Source organism: Narcine bancroftii, chromosome 2, assembly GCF_036971445.1.
Source record: "Narcine bancroftii isolate sNarBan1 chromosome 2, sNarBan1.hap1, whole genome shotgun sequence".
Classification (NCBI taxonomy): domain Eukaryota; kingdom Metazoa; phylum Chordata; class Chondrichthyes; order Torpediniformes; family Narcinidae; genus Narcine; species Narcine bancroftii.
Window position 1 is genome coordinate 163,313,181 of NC_091470.1, and position 22,034 is coordinate 163,335,214.

At 42.7% G+C, this 22,034-nt stretch overlaps 2 long non-coding RNA genes across 3 annotated transcripts in view; one reads left to right on the forward strand and one right to left on the reverse strand.

Moving 5' to 3' along the window:
• LOC138752501 (uncharacterized) overlaps window positions 1-21,449 on the forward strand; it is a 57,761-nt gene extending 36,312 nt beyond the window's left edge. The window contains exon 3 of the long non-coding RNA XR_011350699.1: window positions 21,143-21,449. This is a non-coding gene — a long non-coding RNA (uncharacterized lncRNA). The remainder of the gene's footprint in view (window positions 1-21,142) is intronic.
• Window positions 1-22,034, reverse strand: part of LOC138752502 (uncharacterized) — a 148,794-nt gene that overhangs the window by 44,507 nt on the left and 82,253 nt on the right. The window lies entirely within an intron of this gene.

Below are 22,034 nucleotides of genomic sequence, written 5' to 3' on the forward strand. Positions count from 1 at the left end.
TACGGCATGGACTAGTAGGGCCGAACTGGCCTGTTCTGTGCTGTAAGTGGTTATATGGAGTTCCTGTAGAAGGTTAACTTCAATCTTTCCAGGAAGAGCAGTCGCTGTTGTGCTTTCCTGACAGCCAAAGTTGGCGTAATGGGGGGGGGGGGGGACATCCATGGGCCACATTCCCCCAAATTAGTTATTGTGCCACCCCCTCACCCACCCGTAGAACTAGCATCAAGAGGTGACACCATTAAAGGGGGTGTCCCCAAAATGAATCACTTGCTTAGTCAGCACGCAAAATAAGCACGTGCGTACGTCTTCAATGCCAGAGGGAGAAGTGTGATGGCGGAGGCATCGATCGGAGGTCCGTGGGAGGAAGAGTACCCGTGACAAATGAATAGATCTTGTGTGTTCAGGATAGGTCATTTGTTAAGTGAACTCTGAGGGATTTGGTGGGTCTCTACTCTTTCCACGGCCATGTAGTGGTGGGTAGTCATCTCTGGTTCTCCTGAAATTCACAATACAGCTTGTCCACATTTGGACTCAGGAAGTTACTCTCACACCACATCTTGAGATGTTCCACCTTTTCTCTGTAGTGTGACTCAGCATCATGGCCGATGAGGCCGACTGCTGTGGTGTCATCTGCAAATGACAACTCTGTTGGGTGCTGGACCTGGTGTTGCAATCATGGGTCAGCTCCATCACCAGAAACTCAAAGCATTTCACCATGGTGGAGGTCAATGCCATGAGACATTTGTGCCCCAGTTCTTACTGATATTAAAGGCACTGACTCCCTCCTTGAGTCTTGCCAGAAGCAGCCACATCTTTTTTCTGGCCCGACAGAGATCAGGCCATCCAGATGGATCACTTGAGTCTGGTATGGAGTCCTAGAGCCACATGTCTGTAATCACCAGGGCACAGCAGCCCTGTAGTTCTTTCTGGTTCAGATACAGCCTCAGGTCATCCATTTTCTTCCCCAGTGATATTACATTTGCGAGTAATATTGTCGGGAGTGTGGGCCTGAAGGAGCTAACGCTTATGCTGGCCAACTTTCTATTCTTTTGCCTTCTCCACCAGTGCTTCTGATGGCTTCCCATCCATCTCCTATGATCTGTTCCGCAGTTTTCTGCAGTCTGAGTTCCCTGATCCATATCTCACCAATCCAACCCGCTCGTTTGAAACTCCGGTTCATATTTCTTATTTTCTTGAGTGCTTTCCTGATCATGGGCAGTACGTAATAGGTTGGGAATTCTGCTAACCACGCTGCCCAACATCAGACCACCTCTGTCATCACCAGTGGTGTACCTTGGGTCCCAACAAACATCAAACTACCTCCATCTTCACCAATGGAATCCCACACTTCAAGAAACACAATTCCAAAATGAGAAACAAAAACATTCAAGGATTCTCCCACTCTAGCCGGACCATTTTTTTTTTTACTATCTTACATTACTTAGATCCAATTGGCTGTGGTTTCTTAAGGTAAATCTTTACAATCATTGCCACATGTCCCTTAGAGTTAAACATATATATATATATATATATATATGGAAGTTTTATAAGCCTGTCCAGTGGTTCCAGCACATTAGATTCTGCTTGGATAAGCGCAATAGCACTGCAGTGTAAATCTGGATTATAGACCACTTGCACAATAAGTAAAACCATATGGTTTTGATAGATAGCAATAACTCTGAATTATATTGTAGTTGACTATGCACTTAATTGTTAGAAGTATTTTTAAGGCTCCACTTCCCTTACTGATGGCCATTTATGATATGATTTAAGTTCCAAATAGACCTATATAAAAATATTTCTTTTCCAATTTCTTCCAAGTGGTTTTGATTTGTGATGGGTGCAGATCAAATAAATGCCAGCAGCTTCGTTCTTTTAGGCCCAAGCCCCTTTTTCCACCAGAATGGTAGCAAAGTTGTAGCTTTCCGATGAGGTGGAGTGTTGAGAGAGACTGAAATGTGTCAGCTTCGCGAAGAGGTCATGGATTGAAAGAATAAAACAACCACTGGTGTTTAGGTAGAACCTGTCACCTCTTTTGGTGCGAATCAAGGAACTGTATGGGTGGCTTTAGTAGCCACTTAAAAGTAGTGTCTAAGTAAGGCCATTGGTCAAAACACAAGAGGGGAGGTGGTATTTTTCACAAAACAAGGTAGAACCATTGGCCAAGATATAGGAGATCATTGCATTCAAGGACATATATAAGAAAAATATGCTCGGAGCTATGGAAAAAGAGCAAGGGAGAGAAGTTCTTCACACATTCTGAAGAGATTTTGAGGAGTAAACAATCCCCTTTCCTTTTCTGTAAGGATCCGCAATTCCTTGGGTGAGTGGCAAACCAAGAGTTATCAGTACAGCACTTCGTTCAGGCAAGAACCATCCACAGACAATTGACTGCAACGTGGAGACTGCCACCTTGATGGAGTTTCTCACCCCTGCACAAGAGAGAATGTAGGGAATTGTATCAATGCGGTTACAGTTGCCATAGAACCGCACGGATGGCAGTCTCTTCAATCTGAGGCGCCTGCAAGCTCACACCAAGACACAAGAGAAACTTGTCCGTGAACTACTCTTTGCAGACGATGCCGCTTTAGTTGCCCATTCAGAGCCAGCTCTTCAGCGCTTGACTTCCTGTTTTGCGGAAACTGCCAAAATGTTTGGCCTGGAAGTCAGCCTGAAGAAAACTGAGGTCCTCCATCAGCATCTCCCCACCATGACTACCAGCCCCACCCCCCACATCTCCATCGGGCACACAAAACTCAAAACGGTCAACCAGTTTACCTATCTCGGCTACACCATTTCATCAGATGCAAGGATCGACAACGAGATAGACAACAGACTCGCCAAGGCAAATAGCGCCTTTGGAAGACAACACAAAAGAGTCTGGAAAAACAACCAACTGAAAAACCTCACAAAGATAAGCATATACAGAGCCGTTGTCATACCCACACTCCTGTTTGGCTCCGAATCATGGGTCCTCTACCGGCATCACCTACGGCTCCTAGAACGCTTCCACCAGCGTTGTCTCCGCTCCATCCTCAACATTCATTGGAGCGCTTTCATCTCTAACGTCGAAGTACTCGAGATGGCAGAGGTCGACAGCATCGAGTCCACGCTGCTGAAGATCCAGCTGCGCTGGGTGGGTAACGTCTCCAGAATGGAGGACCATCGCCTTCCCAAGATCGTGTTATATGGCGAGTTCTCCACTGGCCACCGTGACAGAGGTGCACCAAAGAAAAGGTACAAGGACTGCCTAAAGAAATCTCTTGGTGCCTGCCACATTGACCACCGCCAGTGGGCTGATATCGCCTCAAACCGTGCATCTTGGCGCCTCATAGTTTGGCGGGCAGCAACCTCCTTTGAAGAAGACCGCAGAGCCCACCTCACTGACAAAAGGCAAAGGAGGAAAAACCCAACACCCAACCCCAACCAACCAATTTTCCCCTGCAACCGCTGCAACCGTGTCTGCCTGCCCCGCATCGAACTTGTCAGCCACAAACGAGCCTGCAGCTGACGTGGACATTTACCCCCTCATAAATCTTCGTCCGCGAAGCCAAGGCAAAGAAAGAAGAGAATTGCAATCAGGCCAAGCTGCAACTCTTGGGTTCCCTTCGCTCTGTACCAGTCCAGCTCCACTGTTACCCAATAGCACAAGCCCCTTCACGCGGCAGAGTCCATTGTTCAAATGCATATGAAACAAAACTCATTTTCGGAAGAGAACTTTGCTTTGCCCTGGAACGTTAAGGCATGCTCCAGGAATGGAATTTAATTAAAATACCAAAGTTACCATTAGAATTCTGAAGTCAGCACTTTTCTGTTCCTGTAGTTCACTGATTTACATCCCCCCACCTGCCCGCCCCCAACCACGTCTACCCACAATCTGAAATTACGCTGCCATCCTGATATTTAAATCCTTCCACTGCCTTTATCTCTGTAACCTCGAGCTTTATGCGAGACCCCAGCAATGGCCTCTTGATCATCCCTTCATCATTGGGAGTGGTTCCATGAATCTCCCAAGCCCCAAGCTCTGGGATTCCGCTCCTACAGATCCCCCCACCCCCCACCCCCAAACTTACCATTTGGACCCCAAGTTTTCATTGGTCTTGATATCATTCTGAAACTCAATCAACTTGTTTCCAAAACAAAAAACAATGAAGAGACTTGAGATTATTTAATTTTAAGTACCTTCCATAAATGCACAGTTGTGTTGTAGTAGCTATCTTATGTGCCCTCTGTGAATTCGCTGCTTTAAATGAAAATCAGTAGTAAATTAGGGAAATATTTGTACGTTGGTCTTGTGTCAATTTTAAAGTGCTGAATTTGTTGTGTAGTATCCAATAGACAGATAAACATCTATCCTGTTAGCCTGTACTGAATTTGAACTCATGTCCCAGAGGTAAAAGGCCAAAATAATTTTTAATGCAGGAACAAAAGTGACTATTCTTGTATTCACACATCCAGCTGTCTCTGATCTCTTTCTCTCTCCATCCTGCGATGAGGGCATTGATAAGAATACTTTGGCCCCCACACACTTCTGTCAGATATTTAACTGCAGAGTGCCACAGTATTCAATGAAAGGAACTGAGTAACACAGCATCAATTCTTCAATTAAAATTTAATAATTTGAGGTTTTTGCTTCACAGTAACCTTTCCAGGGTTTACTCTTGAAGTATAGAATTACACTGATAATTGGTTGAACTTGCTCAACTATTTCAGACCCATCTTTCAAGCTATTTACATGACCTCAGGAGACATGGTAACTACAGCACAGAAGGATCCCAATCTGCTTGTCACATCTGCCTGCTTCAATAAACTGGGCTTATCCTTCAAAATCCCACTTTGCAATCTTTCCCCGTCCTCTCGTATTTTCCTTTCAAATACCTGGCTGTAACTTTAAAATGATATTATAGTCTCCCTTGATACTTACGGCAATTTTTTTCTCCATATTCTAAAAAGCTGTGTCTTACTTTCCTTTTTAATTCTCCCAATAATCCTGAATTAATATCAAAATTTTCTTTTCCTTCCATTTATATACTAACATTTTATTATGTTTCCTGTCAATTCTGATACAAGATAATACCATTTTAATTGCATTCCTCCACATGGGACAGGTTGTTAGAGGTGAACAATGAAATGGTTTTTGTTAACCATTACAGACACTCCATAGCAACTTCTGGTTAGCTATTACAAGCAAATTAAATTCTCCTGCAAAATGCTTAAAATTATCTCAGGAAGGTTGCCCTAACTATCAGTGAAGCATTTATTCCAATCCTTGCTGAAGTTATCAGATTGTCTCTTCAAGAGAGATGTTTGATATAAAATTAGGAGCCAAACACGAACACTTACACAGACATGCACTCACCAGGAGATGGACATTTCTCATTGGATTCTTGGTGGCCACAGGCAGGGGTGGGGGGGGGGGGGGGGTTGGGGTGGTGGGGGATAGTTATGTGGATTTCTTAATGGACACATTGATGAAGTATGTGTGGTATTAGTTCTGACATGCTGTTGATATATGGAAAATATAAGGAAACAACTTTATCCTAAAGGATGGTAATTGCCCAGTGTTGCTGAGTGATTATTTCCACCAGTTGGTGTGGCGTCCAGAATCAAGAACCTGCTAACCTTTCACAGAATGTGAACTGATGCCTCTGCTTTCAGTCTGCAAGTAAAGAACAAACTTGCAATTATGTTCTCAAAACACCCTATAATTGAATGAACTTGCCGTAATCAACCCAATAATCAGAAACTTCCATAAAGGTGAAATGTTCCTCTGCTCAAGAGAACTGGATTGTAGACAAACTTTTTATTATTATAACAAGTATAAACTGAATTTGTAATTGTAACTGTCAGTCAAAATTGATGACGAAATATTGGCTGATTTGAAATTGTCTTATTGTTGCTTTTGAAATATTACAGACTCAATGGTCCACTGCTCCTTTACAGGAGGTTCTAACATTTCCATTTAAATCTTTTAGTCATTGTTTTTTTCCCCTCTCCAGAATATCCTGATAATTTCCTCCGTTAAAATATTGAGAGTTGATTTCTTCATTAATAGACTTCACTGGGTGCCCAAGGACATAGGGAAGATGAGGTTCCATTATTTTTTAGCCCGAGACCAGTCTTGCTGCCACTCTGAAGAACAAGACTATGATAGCATTACCAGCAACAGAGATTTAAGTACTTCTTCCGGTTAAAAACAGAGTGGTCACGCCTCTCAAATGGTGGTGTACGAGTTACCCCCGAGAAGAGTTCAGATTTTCAACCCCATTGGAAGAACATTTATCCTTGTGCAGGACAAAGTCAATACGCTCAATTTGCAGGAACTTGATCAGTCAGTTTATGTTTAGTTACTGGAACACAGTCCATCAAACTCAGGGATGTAGAATCCAGAAAAGGTGAAAAAGTAGGTAGATAAACACTGATGCTGTAATTTTTCAGAAGTTGGTCTTATGGGAGAAGTTAGCCAGTTAGCTCTGAAAGAATAATTCCACCAACAAGTGAGCATCCATCCTCCTATTTATCGGCATAATTGTACAGAACAAAATTTGGCAGGATAAATTTGTAAAGGGAAAGGACAATTTGTTTGAGGGAAGAACAATGGGTAAAGGACACCATGTTGTCTCTTTTCCACCTTGTTGCAACCAGAGAAGTTCATGAGTTACAGTAAATCCAAAAGAGATAAACATTTCACCTGTAATTTCACATCTATCCAGAAAAAAGCCTTTCCTTACCTCTGCCCTAGTTGTTTCTGTCTGGCTGCATCACTGCCTGGTACCGAGGTGCCAACTCTCAGGTTAAGAATAAACTCCAGAGGGTTGTCAACTCGGCCTTCGACATCACAGGCACCAGACTTCACTTCATCGATTCTGAATTACAATGTTGGAACATGTCCCTATGTTTTAGCAATTAAAATCACACTGGATCAGAGTGTGGCACAGTGACAGTCACTCAGTCAGGAGTCTAGTGGCTTTAGTGTATTATTTTTACTCAGAGTTGTAATAAAACCCAAACACCATAGTCAAAGTATGTATGACTGGAGGAGACCATCTCCTGTTACAACAGTAACATCACCCTTTCCTTACCCACAGTTTTCCTTTCTGTTCCTGAAGCTGTACAGTTCTTCAGGAATGTGGTTGTAAAAATCAGAGGTGAAATTTTCTTCCCTAATTTAGGGGCAGCACCGTTAGCATAACGTTGCCCCGGGTTTGAACCAGATGCACTCTGAAGGGAGTTTGTGCGTTCTCCCAATATCTGGGTGGGTTTCCTCCATATGCTTTGGATTCCTCCCACCCTTTAAAACGTACTGGGGTGAGGGGGGTTGTAGGTCAATTGGGCGGCAAGGACTAATGTGCCTGTTACCTTGCTGTAGGTCTAAAAAATTTTTAATGTAAATGGCTCTACATCAAAAGTGTTAACAAGTTATTAAATGTCAAACATATTTAACAGTTATAGTTTTCCCTTATATAAACTAGGGGAAACTTGTTTGAACTCATTAGAGATATAAACCCAATTCGAACCCAATTTTACCTGGCCACAGCCAACCTGACCAGAGCCAACCTAGACCAGACCTCGGGCAATCCCAACCCCACCTGACCAGAGCCAACCTCGACCAGACCTCAGCCAATCCTAACCCCACCTGACCAGAGCCAATCTAGACCAGACCTCGGGCAATCCCAAACCCACCTGACCAGAGCCAACCTACATCAGCCAGGACCTCGGGCAATCCCAACCCCACCTGACCAGAGCCAACCTAGACCAGACCTCGGGCAATCCCAACCCCACCTGACCAGAGCCAACCTGCATCAGCCATGACCTCAACCAATCCCAACCCCATCTGACCATAGCCAACCTGCATCAGCCATGACCTCAACCAATCCCAACCCCATCTGACCATAGCCAACCTGCATCAGCCATGACCTCAACCAATCCCAACCCCATCTGACCATAGCCAACCTGCATCAGACTGGACCTGAACTAGCAAAAAAAAACATGTTACGATAAATTATAGACCAATGCAGAAGGTGGAAATAAAAAAAGATGGCAATACCCCAAGGGTCAGGCAGCACAGAGAAAGTTAATATTACAGGTTGACAACTCTTCATGTGAAACACAAGTCCAGAGACTAAACGTGCTGCTATTTTCAAGAAGGAATTACAACCAATGATAACAAAACATGATCGTCCTCTGACTTCTGCTTTAAATTGGCCAACTCAGCATAGTCCTAGGCTGGGAACTACATGTGCTGCTTGGCTTCTTGTCAATTCCATCATTAGTCTGGACCTCTTGGGGAAAAAAATGATACCCTTTTCCCTTAGTGTACTTCTTGACTGCACTGACTAAATCCAACAGTCTGCAGACTCATCCTTATTTTATCTGCTTTTACAAATTTCAGATATTTATTCAAGGGAAGCAAGGTACAAATGGGCTAGAGAAACTCAGCAGGTCACGTAGATGCCAGAATAAAAAGCTGGGGGAAGAGGGAGAAGAGCGGAGAGAGGAAGGAGTGGTGGGGGTGGGGTGGGGGAAACATAGGTAAGAGGTCAAAGGTGGATGCAGGTTGGAGGGTAGAAGAGAAAAAAATCTGAAAAGTGATAGAGTGAGGGCATAGCTCAGACCTTGCAGGGCTCAAGCCCAAAATGTTGGTCATGTGTCTTTATCTTTGCTCCACAAAGTACATGGTTTGACCTGCTGATCCCCTTCAGCATTGTTTTTACACTCTTAATAGTGTTGACATTATTAATAGCCTTGCTTAAGAATCAGAATTTGGAAATTCTTCAGCAGACACTCCAGTGAATAGTGGCTATGCAGGTGAAGTACAGTAACACAGCCAAGCTCTAGAACCCAGTGGAAATTATAGCAGGTGATTAGTTTGTGATACATGATTCAGTCTAAATCAATTTGTCACTCCAGCCCTACTTAATAACCTTCCTTTCTTGGTTACCTGGTCTGTTGCTTGAACTCCGAACTCCTAAAGTGTCTCTCTCAAAAATACTATTTTGACCTTTGAACTTTTGACAGATTTTGCAATGAAAACAAAAATTATTTTGTTGACTTTGTCCCAGCACATTTCTGAGGGGACCCGGGGCTGTGGTTCTTTATCTATTTCTGCAGTTTCTTTCATCAGAATGACGGAGGTGAAAACGTTTGCATTTTATCATGTCCTCCCCTCATTGACACGTCTGCCTCCTCTCATTCGTGTTGTGAGAACGACAGACAGCCTGCCACACTTCATTAATTGCTCCCTCTAATCCTGTCAGTCTCCATTGTTTAACCTCTAGTTCACTGCCTTATTCCAGCTGGATCACTTTTCTTCCAGCCAGGGTGGCTGCCAGAGGACGAAATTGTTCACATTAGCACTGATCCATCCATTAGCAAAGTGGTTCTTTGCTAACTTGTGAAACACGAAAGTCTGCAGACGCTGTGATTGCAGTAAAAACACACCAAAATGCTCGAGGAACTCAGCCGGTCTTGCAGCCCCAATAAAGATATTTGGCCAACATTTCAGGCCTGAGCCTTTCATCGAGGAATGAGCAAATTGCTATTTTTTGAGGGGTCAGGCCCAAACCCTCTTCAATTGTTTATCTCCTATGGACGCTGCAAGACCAGCTGAATTCCTCCAGCATTTTGGTGTGTTTTTATGTCACTAACCTGTGGTTGAAAGCACACCATTATCCACTACTCAAACCTATGGGGACGTCCCTTGCGGTGTCTTTCTCTGTGGCAGATAGAAGGAAATCCCCTGTCATGACTACAGTTAGACTGCTCACCTTTCTTGGAGCTAGTCAGGATTGCTGTCAGGTTTACCTGATATTCTTGGCCCTTCTGAGAGGAAGGCAAAAGGGTCATGAATTTGCATCGTTTACTTCTTATTATTTTAGTTAAGATTTTGTCAGGTCTGAAGGTTTGAAAGACCTTTGCTGGACAGGGGTGGGGCTTGTAGAATCCACGGGATGGAATCAAGGACACATGCAACCAAAGCAGAATCACTACTGATAAAACCTACAAAGTGCCTTTAACGCATCAGCTCCTCTGCCTTTGATAAGGTCCACTCTATTCTTGGTTCACAGCAGAGCACAGAAGAATGAGGGGAAGATAGGATAGAAGTATACAAAATTATGGTAGGTATGGATAAACTAAATGGAAGTGAGGTTAGGTGAGATACAAGCCAGAGGACATGGGTCAAGGGTAAAAGGTTAGGGGAACTTCTTCACACAGAGAGTGGTGGGAGAGTGGAATGAGCTGCCAGCTGAAGTGAAGGTGGGCTCAGTTTTGAAAAAAAATGTCAACATGGGATAGGAGGGGTATGGAATGGATGCTTGTCAGTGGGACTCAGCAGAATATAGTTTAATCACAGATCAGAAGGGCTAAGGGGCTGGTTTTCTGTGCTGTAATATGCTATGGTTCTATGGAGAGCGTTCTTGTAGGTTTGACCATTGGTGGTCTTGGCAGTGTTGAAAATTCATGCACTTCTTGGTTACCAGTTAGATGTGTGAACTCTTTCTACCTATCATCCATTCTTGCAGTCTTAAGATCTTAGCATTTGCATTAATCAGCCATCACAAGCATGCAGATTTTTAAAAAAATCTTTCGCTACTTTTGCACTTTGCAAACTCCCCTCAGCAGTTTTCATCAATCATATAAAGGGAGACAGCAGACATGATCCTCTTCATGTGACAAAGCCGAGAGGAATGTAATGAGCAGAGGTAGGTACACACTGTACATGACTTTTTTTTGACACAGGCTTTTGACTTCTGTCAACTGTAATGCAAAATCAATCACGGAATTGGCTGCCCTCAGATATTCATTATCATCCCATGTCCGCAACACCACAGCCTACAGGTTGCAGTCATAATCCACGGAGGAGTTCATTCAAGTACACACTGGGGTGTTAAAGGCTAAGTATTTCTACTGCACCTTCTGCAATCATTTTGTTGGAATAGAGAACGATCAAAAGTCTTCATCATTGTCTTTCTAGAGTCAGTCAGGGTCACACCAGTGGGTCATTGTTGACTGCCTTGCTGAAGCTTAGGCGATGATGGGGCTTTAAGCAGTGAGATGATAAAGGTCCTCTCCCAACCTGTACTCACCATATACACAATCATTGATAAGGCAGTGGAAAAACGTGGATTATTCTTCGATCATGGCGACTACCTCTTTCTGAAGCCAGATGTCAGTGATGAAGAAGTTCATTCCTGCACCAATGCATGAGATCAATTTACTGAACTGAGGAAAAGAGCGTTAGAAGACCATGGGTCCAATCTAGCACCAAGTTTTTCATCTCCAAGTGCTTCCTGTCCTCTGGTATGGATCTAAATATTGTATTTCCTGCTATATTTTGTCAAAGCACTGGTAATATATTGCCAACACAATCATCCAAATATACTCACAGCATAGGAAAACTAATGTCAGCCACCACTCCCAGAAATGTATTCCCAATACAGAGGCTCTGACTATACTCAACCAGTCAGAGCCACGCTGTCCGCACGCCTTACCACAGACTCAAAAACAGCCCAATTTGCTGCAAGCTCTATCAAAGCTAGAGATTTCCAGGTGAAAAATAAAATAGCTTGAGGAAATTGTGTGCCCTGGGGGAAAGAAAAGTAGCATTCACACTGGCAGTTCTGCATCCTTGACCTGACTGCTCAAAATGGAGCAGGACCATCTGCCATATAGAAGGCAACTCTTGTCTCCTCAATGGGAATACATGAAGGAGGCTATGTCCACACAACCCACCTGCCTAGCCAAGTAGTAACCTCCGGTCCCACCTGTGGTCACATGTCAGGAAGGCGCAACAGCGACTGGATGCCCTGAGAAGACGGGCAAAGTACCAGCCACCATCTTATCATATCAAGAGCTTACTGGCCAACTGAAACACAGTGTGGTTTGGAGTATCAGAGAGGACCACAAGAGTGGCAGAGACCATCAGTGGAGTCTCCCTCCCCATCATTGAAGCGATGTACCAGGATCATTGTCTGAAAAGGGCGCACAAAATTGTTGAAGACCCCTTCCACCCTGCACACAATCTTTCAGCTACTCCCATCAAGAGATTCTGGAATATTGGAACTAGCACTAAGAATTAAGAATCAAACTAAAGACAGCTTCTTCCCATATGCAGTGAGAATGAACTGCTCACACCATCAGAGACTCTTACAGTTGCAAAACATTTATTTGTTTGTATGTATAAATAATTGTCCTTCATATGTATTGATTGTCTGTATGTGTCTTATGTCTGGTTATGTGTCTGCCTGTTTTGGACCGAGGACCTTCATCTGCAGACTCCAGTGGGTCTAAAGTAAAAAAATGAACTTGGTCACAGGCATGTCAGATGCTTGCACCTGACACACCTATTAATCTGTAATAGGCTCATTGTGAATAAGCAGTATCTACATAGTTTTAAAAACACTAAAAGACATAACACTCCAGATTAAAAGTGGGGAAGAAAATAATGGATGCTTTCATTGGGACTGAAATGGTTAATTACTTTTTACAAATATTTTTATATCAATATATAGTATTTTATATATGTGATCCACTGTAGTGGCAGTAAGCGGACACAAGATTCCAAAGCCGAACAACAGGCTGTATTCAGCTTAAAGACTCTGGTGTGGCCAGTTGTGCCCTACTCCTGAGGGACTGACCACAAGAGGGGATGAATGTGGCTTCTATCCCGGGCTGTTGATTGGCAGCCGACTGGGTGGGGTTTGGTCCATTCAGGTGGACTGATTGACAGCCGGCCAGGTGTTGTCTATCCTCCAGTGCTCTTCCTGCAGGTACAGTGGTCGTCCCCTGCAGTCGGCTAGTGGTGTATCACCACAGTATATAATAGAATAAAACTCCAAGGCAGAGTTATTTATTTCATTTGTTTGATCTGAATGAAAATGAGATTCCTCACAGAATGCAAGCCCAGGGTCTTCCTCGTGGGAAGTTTCTTGTGTGCACTGTGCCATAGTTTCCCCCAACAGTACAAGGTTTGCGGAGAGTGTCACTTTAGAAGTAGAGTGCTTGTAAGTAATTTGTTCAAGAGCCCAGGAGTCTAACGTGGGGAGGCTTGCATACACTAGGAAAGTGGCTCAGCCATGATCTATGGCACTTCCTGACCAATGGGTGATTAGTGCAAAGTTAAACCTTGTATTTTTTACGCTTTTCCTTCCAGCCAAAGATTTAAGGGATATTAAATTCACTGGGGTTTTTTCCTCTCTGTTGAACCATTTAGTTTAATTCCCTTTGCTATTGATGTGGATGTTTTGCAAAGTTTAGAGAGCATACTGGGAATAAAATCTTCACATTTTTGGTTGGGAATTCATACTGGAGAGCACAGTAATGATCCAGGTTGTGTTCACTCATCATAAACAGATTAAGGCTATTCATTCTGCACTCACAGGGGTGAGTTACCGTTTGTATTGCCTTTGCTTGGATGCATTAAAATAAATTAACTGGTCATTATCACACAATTATTGGTGGAATCTTGCTGCAGACCACTGCATTCCTTTAGTGTTACAACAGTGGCCGACTCCTTTTCAATGAACAACTTCATTAACTCTCACTGGCACTCCATTCATGCTCGATACTGTCCACAACTTGCCTTTCCTTGTCGGAAATTAGGGACAGTTACACAACTAGAATGACCTCTCACACCAAGCCCTGCATATTTGTAGCAGAGGTGAGTATTTCCAACTCATCCGACTTCACAGAATTTCTGAATTCCCACAGAAGAAGCACAAAAAACTGCAGCTACTGAAATTGATAAATAGTCTTAACCCAAAACGTCAACTGATCATATCCACCCATACTTGACCCATTGGATCCCTCCATCATCATTTTGTTTGCATTTCGGGTGGATTATATCAGAGTTGGTTTGGGAATACCTGACATGGTTCAGTTGGCGTAGGGGAAGGACGGCTGTCTTGGGGGTTAGCACAATGCCTTTACAGTGCCAGCGATCAGGACCCAAGTTCAAATCTCGTGCTGTAAGGAGTTTGCAAGTTCTCCTTGTATCCGTGTGGGTTTTCCCCAGTGGCTCCAGTTTCCTCCAACCATTCAAAACAAATCGTGGGAATAGGTTTATAGGGTGTAAATAGGGCAGCACGGACTTGTGGGCCAAAATGGCCTGTAACTGTGATGTTTGCCCAATTAAAAAAAATAATAAATTTTAATTTAAAATTTAAAAAGTTACTCTAGCATTTTGTGTGTTGCTCTATAGTTGGCTAGGACCATTTTAGGGGTACCATCTACCACTCCGGATATCCCTTCAGAAAAGCCTCAGTCTCCAGCCTTATACTACAGGAGGTTGCTGGGTAATGAATGGGTTTTGTTTCTATAGACACCTAATAGCCAGTTTACCCACGTGGGAAAATAGACAAAAGCCACTCAATATGGTAATCATTTCTCCACGGTTTTGCAATGAATGGTATCAAAAAGCACACAAGACTGATAAGAATAATTAATAAAAATGATTTTAATATTATTAGTAAAAGGGAGATCAAACTAGTTCTGCCAGGTCCATAGCTCCTCTAAAATGGCCATGTAAGATTAGGTAGTATCACAGCGGAAAATTTCTGCTCCGGTGGCCATGAAAAATGTCGGGATGGAATTTTTAATGCAAATTCCATCCTGTAATTTTTCTACACTTAAAAAAAAATAAACAGAGCGGCTGTAGTGCAAATTGACCATTTCATAAGAAACAGGCCTAATTAATATGACATTCCCACTCTGACAAACTCCACAGCACAGGAAGGCTCTGTAAAAGTCCCCTAAAAGTTACCATGTAAATGACCACATCAGAAGACACCGGAGATAAGTATGCTCATTTTTTTTTCCAGAATAATTCCAAAGTTTCTGTGTAAAAATGTCCAAAGAGGTAAATAGTCTGCTTGGCTATATTGGCCAGCATCTGGAGTACAAAACGTGGCAGTGACAAAACTTTGCTTTGGCCACAGTTGGAGTAATGGTCACCCCATTACAAGATGGATGTGAAGTTTTTGGAAACTGGTTTAGAGATTGTGAGCTATGGGGAGAGAATGCACAATCTTAGGATGTTTTCTCTGGAGCTGCAGGTCTGATCTGATAGATCATGAGAAGCATTGAAAGGGAGGACAGGGAGAATCTTTTCTCCAGGGTAAAAGCGAGCGGACGTACACTTAAGGGAAATGTGTGGGGCAAATGTTTTACACTGAGAGTGGAGGTGGCTGGTGTGGGCTGCCAGGAGTAATGGTGGAAGCAGATACAATTAGCAGCATTTAAGAAGCTTCTAGATAGACACATGAGTATGAATGGACTGGAGAGATATCAATCAGGTGCAAGCTATGGAATTTTAGTTTGATTTGGACATCATTTTCAGCACAGACATGTTGGCTGAAGGGCCTGTTTGATATTTATAGGAAGAAATGTACCATACCTTTCAGTGTGCAAGTCAGATAAGACAGGTCCCCATTTTCATGGTTATCGGGTGTATAAGACGACCCCTCCAAAAAATTGCGTTGGGCATGGCCAGATGACAACTGTTACCATGGATCCTCCAGCAAAACAATGAAAATGTGAAGTGAGTTTTGTTATACAAGTGGCCAAGAAATCTACCAACTATTTTGCCGCTGCAAGGACATTTGAGATAAATGAGAAGTTGGGAGGAGACATTGTTTAACAGGTTTAATACTTTAAATAAATGGGAAGCGGGGTGAGGGAGGGAGGGAAGGGAGGGGGGAAAAGGGGAGAAAATGACACTGTATATATTCAAAAGAAAAAATGTCTGTATGTATTTTGGTCAGTATGGTTTATAGTATGAAAAATTAAAAAAAAAAGAAAAATACCAAAGAAACAATGTTCGATGAGGACTCCTCCATTGGCCAGAAATGGGAAAAAAAAAATCACATTGCAGAATGGGTGCGTGAACAGAGGGAAGATTGATATGTCGTCACAAGAAATTTAAAAAAAAATCAGAGCATATGCATTGAAGTGGGCAAAGACAAACCCAGAAAACAATAAAGATTTTAATCATGCAACCGTTTCACGAACAGGAAATATTTGGTATTACGACAAAAAAAAAATGCTCAGAAACTATCATAAGATCTTGACCATAATGTTATCATTTTTCACCAGTTTATTATATGTCAGTAGCAGAAACACAAGTTTGCATTGTCAAACACTTGTGATTTTTTTTTATCAAAACATGGGATCAAGTGAAAGTAGAGACTAATTATAATCTTTCAAAAAGTGCAACGGATGGTATGGAGGATGATTTATTGTGGGACACTGACGACGAAACGGAAGCCAACCCACCAGATTCAGACTGGGACCTGTATGATTGCATAAGCTGTGAGACTCTGGATGTGCTTGCCGAGGTCCGCCTCAGACGATTATAGTGATTTTGAAGGATTTTAAATGTGCTCTTTTTCTCCCCCCCCCCCCATAAAAATTTATTTCTCATATACTGTTAGCTTGAAATTTGTTTTTAAGTGTTTCGAGGGTTGTCTTACATGCTGAATCTACACTGAGCAGTTTTTTTTTGAAGTTGAATTTAAAGACTCGTTTTTGTATCTGGCATACAAGACGACCCTGATTTTTTAGTGCTTTTGAGGGTTTCACTTATATGCCAAAATATACAGTATTGTATATACAGTCACGTGTCATTTAACATCCATAATGCATTCTGTGAACTAGAAAGTTAAGCAAATTGGATGCTGTGTGAATTCCGTATTATACATAGGCTAATATTTAATCTGTACTTACCACAGTTGCTTGCTCTGGGTTGTGAATCTGGTCCTTGGCCTCGGATAGTCCATCTCTTTCCTTCTGAACTCAGGGCACATAATTCGTGCCCCAGGACTTTAATCTCCTTGTAATTGGTCGTTGATTATCTTTTCTGCATTTATCACTTCACAAAGCTGTCTCTATTTTTGTTTAGCCTTGTTCACACATCGTCTTCATTTAATTGCAGATTTTCTTTATTACGGCAATTCCCATGACCATTGCTCTGATCGTGTTTCACCTGCCATCACCATATTGTTCAGTAGTTCTGCTTGAACATGCCGACCAGTGCCTGCATTCTGCCCTTGTACCTCAAAGCCTCCCCATCCCATGCTGCTGTCTAAGTGCCTTTTGATCCAGATTCCGTCACTTACACTGGCAGCTTGTTCCATGTTCGTCTGCTACGTCCCATTCTCCAATCAGGATTTTTGAACTCTATTATAACCTTTATGGGACCACGGATGTATACGCAGGCAGAAGTTGCCTGAACAGATGTGATGTGGTGTATGACACTCTTCCCTCACATCATATTAGAGGAGCTCATTTGTACATAGGGGAGTCCATAAGTTGGGCACTCTGTGTACAGGTATTAGGGGACTAATTTATGCATATAATGACATACCCTGTACACTTTTTTCAGGTCTTCTGGGGGTTTAAAAATATGGGCCAGCATGGTTAGAGTAGTGGTTTGGCGCCGGCTTTAGCTGTGGTTACTTGGAGCCAAGAGCAGTGGTTACTGCAATGTTATTACAATGCTAGCAATAGGGGCTCGAATCTAGTGCTGTCTGGCTGGAGTTCTCCCTGTGTCCGAGTATACTCCAGCTTCTCCGGTTTCCTCCCACCCTTCAAAACATATGGGGCTTGTAGGTCAATTGGAATATTTAGGGGCATGAGGGCCTGTTACCATACTGTATGTCTAGATTTCAAATTTATATTCATCAAAAGAGTATTTTATACCTTTAATTCCCATTTCTCTTGCTGGCACAGACATCTGAGCCCACAGGCACCAAGTGGACCAAATCAGATCCCCCTGAATTAATAAAGGCCCAGCTCCTCTCTCTCATTCTCCAACTGCAGATTTCTTTTGCTTCTCATCCCCCTCCCATCGGCCCTTGTTGGCCTTTCATCCTTCAGTCAGATCTCCTTTGAATTCTTCTTCCTCCTCTGGCTTCAGTTCATCTTCAGAACTTTTGCTCATTTTATTGTGAACAGATGACATTGACGGCATTTAACTGCATTTGGCCCTTTCCTTCTGAACCTTCCTTGTCCATACACCTGTCCAAATGACTTTTTAAATATTATAGAACATAGAACATTCTAGTACAGTACAGGCTCTGAGCTCATCGCTGGCAAGGTAGTTGCAGGTCTACCAGCTGCATCACTATGCCACACTGTTGTGAACCTGAGTCAAACACACCCATTACAAAGTAGTGAAAATTATACCTACTGTGCTCAAGAACCTAGGACACATTCACATTCAATGGAGACTTATTCACAGCACAAATTCGAGGCAATGTTCAAGTCAAGTTTATTGTCATCCGATTGCACAAGTACAACCCGGCGAAACAGTGTTCTCTGGTCCTCGGTGCAAAACACATACAGACAAAATACCAGGACAAGTGATCATATCTAGAAATAAATGTTGTTTTATAAATATGAGATTCTCAAATGGTCAGTGTGACCAGTTCCTTTGGTCATTCATCATTCTCTTTGCCTGTGGGAAGAAGCTGCGCCTCAGCCTGGTGGCGCTGCCTCTGATCCTCCTAGATCTCTTCCCCGACGGGAGCAGCTGAAAGATGCCGTGTGCGGGTTGGTCAGGGTCCTCAATGATTTTGCGCGCCCTCTTCAGACAAGAATCCTGATAGATCACTCTGACAAAGGGGGAGAGACTCCAATGACCCTCTCTGCCACTTATGATCCTGCGGATTGACCTCCGATCCATTTCTCAGCGGCAACTGTACAGCACTGTGATGCTTCCAGCTATCCTGTAGAAGGTTGACATGAACGTTATGAAGTTGCTCCAGCTTTCGGTGTGATGCATATAGAATTGGGCTGTCCGAGGAAGCTGTACAGACAGCTACAATAACAACATTTAAAAGGCATTTAGGGGAGAGGGGAATCTTGGAGGGACATAGCCAAATGTAGGCAAGTTGGGCAAGCTCAGGTAGGGAATGTGGCTGCTGTGAAGAGGTTGGACTAGACATCCTTTTTTGATGCTGTAGGGCTCTATGACCAATAGCCTCACCTGAGCAAGTACACTTACTAAATTACAATGGAAATTACAGAGAGGTAGCTGCTTTCCCCCCTTCTACATGAAGCACCAGCGACCAGGAGGAAAGTCATGAGTTAAATTTTGGATCTATTTCACTATTGAGCACTTTGATTTCCATTGATCCTAGAAGGAGATATCCAATATAGATCCAGATTTTAGTTGTAAACTAAATGGTGATGTACGTCACAAATCCCCATAGAATTGTACTAGGCGAAAAGCTGTCAGTCAAATGAACCAGAGCTAAAAAGTATGAAATGCAGTGTTCAGTTTATGGCAGATTAATGTTCATCAGGTTTTCATTCCTAACAAGATATCTTTGGATGTTCCTATGTAAATGCAAGTTGTTGTCGAAAGGCCTCAAACCTTTTATTCCCCACCCATCGTAGGGTGCCATAGGTCCTCTGTGGTGATTAAGGGATGACTTAATGTGGTACGTGAGTGGGAGGAAAATGGTTGAGAACTGCTGGTCCAGAGCAGTCCAGAAAACACTGTTCATGATGTACCTCAGAGCAAAATCACTCCATTATCACTGTCTGCATTTAATTCTTAAATGGGAGAAGTGTACAAAAATTTGGAGTAGAAGGGGATCGGAGTGTTTTAGGGTGTGAAGCACAAAATATTAGCGTGCACGTGACAATTAATTAATTAAAAGGCTAAAGGAATGTTGGCCCAATTGCAAGAGTTATGGGTTATAAAAGTCAGGAAGTTTTGATGCAATTTTACTTGCCTACATTTGGCTATATCCCTCCAAGATTCCCCTATCCCCTAAATGCCTTTTAAATGTTGTTATTGTAGCTGGTTGTACAGCTTCCTCAGACAGCCCAATTCTATATGTATCACACCGAAAGCTGGAGCAACTTCATAACGTTCATGTCAACCTTCTTACAGGAGCTCTATCAAGTCCAAGTCAAGTTTATTGTCATCCGATTGCACCAGTATAACCGGATAGAACAACATTCTCCGGTCCTCAGTGCAATTTGAGAGTCTCAAGTTCTCAGATTGCATTTCCAAGCTTAAGGAAGGATGTGTCTGCATTGGAGTAGGGTAGAGAAGGTTACCAGCTGATCCTTGAATGAAACTGATGATCTGAGAAGGGAGGTTGAGAGGTTAGACCTATACTCAGAAGGTTGTTTGATGTTTCCCGGCTTTGGTTATCTAGAACCAACGGGCGCAGCTTCAAAAATACATGAATGCCCATAGCATGGGGAGAGGAAGAGGGATTTCTTCTCCCAGGATTCTTCAGCAAAAAGAACTACAAAGATGGGTGTCAGTGACTACATTCAAGACAGAAGAACAGATATCCGAAATGCAAGGTGATGGGAGTTGGATCAGCCATAATCATGTCAAATTCTGGAGCAGATTAAAGGGGCAGATTGGCCTCCTGCTCTTGTTGGTAATGTTCATATAATGAGGTGAGCAATAGAAGATTGAGACTGGGAGACTAAGACCCAGATGGGGCAATGGAATGAGAATAGGATTTATATTAGGGAAAAGTATGAGAAAGTGATTGAGGAGGCTATTTCAGTTGAATGCACCTTCTACATAGTGCCAAGGGAAGAGGATTAAATCTTGCCTCACATGGCTATTGAAATAATACACCCTCATAGGGAAAGGGTCAAAGTTTCCCAATGTTGATTCTTTGTCCAAATCCCTTCCTTAAGGACAGCAGTTCCTCATACCTCTCTGCAAATAACCCACCCCTCCAAATATATCACTTAAGACAGCCTGATATACAGCACGGAAACAGATTCTTCAGACCATGCCAACCAACGTGACTTCTTGAGCTTGTATCATTTGCCTTCATTGGGGCCCACATTCCCTTGAACCCGTTCTTGCCCAAACATCTTCCAAAAGTAGAACTTGTACCCACCTCGACCAGGATGTCAGGAACCTCTGCAAGGAAGGTCTATCAGTGTTCATTAAAAGCATGTCCTTTTCCCACATACAACATGCATGGCAAGACCTGCCACATGGAGGAAGAATTCTCATTGATACTTTGCGTCTTTCAACACAAGGGGATGAATTCAAAATAAATTGTGTGTGGCTCAGAGCAAGACATGACTATTCAATGTTTGAGATACATTACTCACAGAGTAATAATGTTTCTATTAATCTAACATTTTTCCATAGAAAATATGAATGGTTGGACAAGGAAAAGGTCGGGTACATCAAATCCTGCAGATGCTGGAAATCTGAAACAAAAGCAGGAAGTGCCGAAAACACTCCGCATCTGTGCAGAGGGAAAGTGAGTTAACAGTTCTGGATGAAGGCCCTTCATTTGACAAAATGGTGTCAGTTTCTTCTGAGTACAAAGCATTGTTTGGTAAACAGGCACTTTTATATTTAAAAAAGCAGTTATGCAAATGACAATTTTTCCTTCTGTAGTGATTTGGAATAAAAGAGCAGAAATTAGATTCTCAGAGTTGGCACTGAAGTTAACATCCATTTCTTTATTGTAAATGTTCTGAATCCCGTGAGTACTTTATGGAATAAAGATAGTTTGAAACCAATTTATGGTTTATGCGTCAATTAAGAAAATGTCCTTGTACAAAAGATGAGCGTCACCTATTTTTGATCACTGAACATTGTATGAGCTGCCAATTAGAACCCAACCCTCAAACACCCACACAAAAACAAATGAAAATGTGCCCACTAATGCATTGAAGGCTACATTAAATTTTATCCAAGAGATCAGGAGCGAGAAAAGTTATGACAAAGACCAAGAGCATAAATGTTTTCATAATTCAAAAACAACCCATTTCACTGTCATCCGTGCCTTAGGGGAATAATTATTCTGTGGTGATTGATCTGATAGATACTCAGAGGGTGCTATCAGTTGCCATTTCCTTCTGCACAGCTGCAGCCATAAATTCTGGGCCTGCCCTCAAAATCCTAGTGCCGTTCACACTTCAAACCCACTCATGGACCAGACAGGCCATCCTTAACCAGAAACAAGAGCTGCCTGCCAGGACACTTAGCCAGGCCTCAATCCCTAATAAATTGTCTGCTATTTTGTCAGGAA